This window comes from Megascapheus bottae, chromosome 19 (assembly GCF_031878675.1).
Source record: "Megascapheus bottae isolate mThoBot1 chromosome 19, mThoBot2.hap1, whole genome shotgun sequence".
NCBI lineage: Eukaryota > Metazoa > Chordata > Mammalia > Rodentia > Geomyidae > Megascapheus > Megascapheus bottae.
The window spans coordinates 30147038-30151335 of record NC_143527.1 but is presented as its reverse complement, the minus strand read 5'-3'; the positions used below and the strand labels follow the sequence as shown (position 1 = coordinate 30151335).

The following is a 4298-nucleotide window of genomic DNA, read 5'->3' as shown; positions in this document are numbered from 1 at the left end:
TCCAGTCAAGGCTCCAGGGCATTCGGGCCTTCGGGTGCAGGAGCCCCAGTCCTTGTCACCGGTGTGGCTCCACAGGGACTGGAAGCCCCGTGGCAGTACACTAGCAAAAAATAATCCCTGTCCCCTCCATTCCCTTCCCCCAAACAACCATCCCTTCCCTGAATCCGGACCTTGCACACCGCTAGGAAGAGCCTCGGGCACTCGGTGGAGTTGCACAAAGCCAGCTCAGCCTGGATCTCCGACTGCAGCTGGCTGGATTGGAAGTTGGCAGCCTGTGTCCTGTCTCTTCTGGAGGAAGTGGGCACCTCGAGAGTGAGCAGAAGGTCACAGGACAGAAGCAGCCGGATCCCTGACTTCATCCATCACCCAGGTGAGGCCGGGGAACGGAAGGAGCATGTGAGCACAGCGTTCACTGGCTCTCCTGCGTCTTTGTGCAGTGATGAACATGGCTAGTGGTCCTTTCTTTCTCAGGGAAGCTTTGCTGGAGGTTGGGTTTCTGACATGTACTTAATGTGGTGGGAAGAATGGAGCCTTCCTAATTTTACCTGCTCATATTGACTTTAAGAAGTTGGTGTCTTCCTTCTAGCTCTTTTTGGGATTCAATTTCCTCTCTTCTTGCTCTTCATAGATCCCCTATTTCATCGACCCTTATAATGGACCCTGAATCTTGCTTTGTCCCAATAGGTGCAGCTCCACTTTCTCCTGCACAGCACTATTTCATCTGCAGCCCTCTATACCAGTTCAAAACTGGTACTCAAGACACTGGCAGAACCAGGGAGAGACCTTCCCTCCCTCAAGGACTGAATGGTATGTGTTGACTTGTTGGCAAGCCTTCATTTAACTGTCTTCAGACACCTAGGCTTAGTTCATTAATGTGCAAAGTGGTGTCACATGAAGGCCACCGTGCTGGCTCCTACACATAGAAATGATATTTTAATTTTATGGGCTGGTAGCTCAGATATGATGTTTCTGAGGAAGCACAGGCCTCCTCATTCCCTTACCTTCTTCCCAAACCCAGCTAGTTGGTATTTGGTGAGTGTCCCCTTTGTGTATCTGGAGACCTGGACTGACCAGCTTTGGAAGTCAGACCTTAGGTTTCATGCCCTTCCCTCAATAAAGTAGAAAGTCTTTGTTACAGGGACAGGGAGTTTGGCCTAGTGGTAGAATGCTTACTTAACACGAAGGAAAACCCAGGTTCAATTGTTTGGTACTACATACATAGAAAAAGCCAAAGTGGTGCTGTCACTCAAGTGGTAGAGCTCCAGCCTTGAGAAAGCCCAAGGACAGTGCTCAGGCCCTGAGCTTAAGCCTGGGACTGGCAAAAAAAAAAAATGTCTTTGTTACAATATTCTTGTGCGTTGAGAACATTTTAAATAGTTGTTTACTATTCTCTACCAGTCCCTTGTCTTGGAAGCTAGACTTTACACTTCACAGCTTGTTCTCAATGCTAGAGATTTATTAAGATATGCATTTCTTCTTTACAGAGGCAAGGTTTGCATACTATTCTTCAAATTATAGGGTCATTCTTTGGGTATTGGATTCCACACACACCACTCATTCTCAACTCTTGATACCTGTCCATTCTGGAAGAAGTGGGCACCTCAAGAAGGTGAAGGAGGTCACAGGACAGAAGATACCAGATACCATTACTTCAACCGTCACCCAGGTAAACTTTACCTGCTTGGATTGGCTTTAAGAAGTGGCTCTCTTTCTCTCCCTTATTCATTGATACAGCATCCCCATATCTTGTTGCTTTGTGATCTTCCATTTCCTATTGCCTTTATCCCTTGCAATGACTGTGAATCTTGCTTTGCTCCAGTAGGTGCAGCTCCACTTTATCCTGCACAGCAAGCTGAGCATTCATCTCTAGCCCTCTCTACCAGTTCAGAACCTCAAGGTCACTCAGTGACTCAAGACATCCAGACAAAACCAGGGAGAAACACTTCTTCAAGCACAGTAGTCTTTGAAGCCTGCCTGCAGGTCACCATGAGCTGCTTCCGATTGCTCTTCCTTACTCAATCATCTGCTGCTCTACTTGCCAGCCAATATCTGCCTTTCTGGGTTTTGATTACCCAAACCTTGTCCTGTGACACTGTGTGATAATCACATGTGCTACTCTTTTGACTATGAACTGACGTCAGACCTTGATACATATCTGTTACAATATTCTTTTGTATTTTAAACGTTTGTATACTGTGCTTTATAAGTAATCATTTTGTCTTGGAAATCAGACCTTACTAGATTTCTCATGTCCTCATTCTCAACTCTAGATATTTATTACAATTTTTTGCATTGGTAATATTTTATCGTTTGCATTGTTCTATAGTAAGTAAATAGTTTATGTTAGAAATTAAACTTCAAAGTTCACATTACCTCTGTTATTAACTCTAGAAATTTGTTACAATAGCCTTTTACATTGACAGTATTATAAATGTTTGCATATTTTTCTAAATGAGTCCTTTTGTGGTGGATTTCACATAGTCTTTGATCTCTCTCAATTCCATATGCTTATTATAGTAATTTTGTACATTGGCAATCTTTTCAAATGTGCATACTATTCTGTAGTTATAATTTAATCCTTTGGTTTCGCTATTAGATTAACCCTGAATGATGTACATGCCACAAAATACTTTAATCTGGTGATCACATGTACAATATGTTTTATAGAATGTCACAGAGACTGACAGGGGAGAGAATGTAACCTATGCCAATCAAGCTCACCTTTAGCTCAGTGGTCCCACGGGGCTATCTTTTCTCTTGTTTTCTTGGCCTGCTCTAAACTTGCCATTGGTATTAATAAAAAAAAATTTGTGAAATAGAAATTGCATGTTTTTGAATGGTTTAAATTATCTTTACCACTGTATAGAAGTCAAGTTTCTGTTTCTAGGTGGAATTTTTGAAATTCCCATGGTTTAGGAAAAGCCTTTCCCTTTCATATTTTTCTTTCCTTCTTTTGAGGGAGGGAGGTTTGAGGTCCTGCGACTTGAACTCAGGGCTTGGGTGGTACCTCTGAGTTTTATGCTCAAGGGGAACAGTTTACCTTACTAGTGAGTCACAGCTCTCACTTCTGGTTTTTTGTTGGTTAATTTGAAACTAGAATCTCTGGAACTTCCCGTCTAGGCCATCCTCAGATCTCAGCCCGAGTGGCTATGATTATATCCCCTTGGAATGCTAGTACAATTAGGTTAGAAATCTAGGCTTTCTTATCTCTGTGGAAGCTAGGCAACAGCGGCTCATACCTGTAATTCCAATTATTCCAGAGGCTGAGATCTGAGTATTTTGGTTTGAAGTCAGCCCCAGTAGAAAATACTTTGAGACATACTTCCTTCAAAGCCAAAAATGGAGCTGCGGGTCCAAGGAGCCCTGAGCGAGAAAGCTAAGGACCAGTGTCCAAGTCCTCAGTTCATACCCCAGTACAAGGACACAGAAACAGAAGTCTAAACCAAAAATAGATACAAAAGTTTTATAGGCAAGAAGGGGGAAAAGAAATGGGAAGGAAAAGGGAAAGAGGTAATTCAGCTACCCTATGGAATCCAAGAAGATTCTTATAATTACCTCATGCCTCCTTGTTTTACTTATCTAATAAGGGGTGGGGATAATCGTAAAATGTGTGGTTTACAATATCGTCCATTGTACTACTCACTGTATTCATCTAGGCATTCACTGAACAGGAATGGTCCAGTAGCTACACTTGGCCTTTTTGTGTGGCTTATGCTTTTCTCAGTGCAGTAGCTGAGTTCCAAGAGTTTCCAGAGAAGTGGAAGCTGACAGTTCCAGTGTTTCTAGTTCTGTGAAAATGAGGTTGGACTGTGTAAAAAGAGTGACAAGTACTGTGTTTGTGTTTGCTGATTTTATTTATTTATTTATTTGCCAGTTCTGGGCTTGAGCTCAGGGCTTGAGCACTATCCTTGGACTTTCTCAAGGCTAGAGCTCTACCACTTGAGCCTCAGCACCACTTCAGGCTTTTTTTTTTTTTCTATGTGTGTGGTACTGAAGAATAAAACCTGGATCTTCGTGGATGAAAGGCAAGCACTCTAGCACTAGGCCAAACTCCCTGCCCCTAGCTGATTTTCTTTATCCAAAGAAAATACTCCTTAGGTACCTAAGACAGGTAATTAGTTACTGATAAAAGGTAGAGAGCCAGGGATGTTATCTACATTTCAAAAACATGACCTCAGGTCATTTAGAAAGGCTTGCCTGAAGGCTGGCTAAAGATTTACATCACAAGTGCAAATTAGTTTGAGGTAACTATTTCTAGTGAAGGAAAATGAGATGGGGTACGGAAGGGAAAGTCTGGC

At 42.6% G+C, this 4298-nt stretch overlaps 1 long non-coding RNA gene across 1 annotated transcript; it reads left to right on the top strand.

Moving 5' to 3' along the window:
- Window positions 1-2768, top strand: LOC150049787 (uncharacterized). Its single transcript, XR_016538885.1, has 4 exons — window positions 1-370; window positions 685-807; window positions 1485-1666; window positions 1820-2768. It is a non-coding gene; the product is annotated as an uncharacterized LOC150049787 (long non-coding RNA).
- The last annotated feature ends 1530 nt before the right edge of the window (window positions 2769-4298 follow it).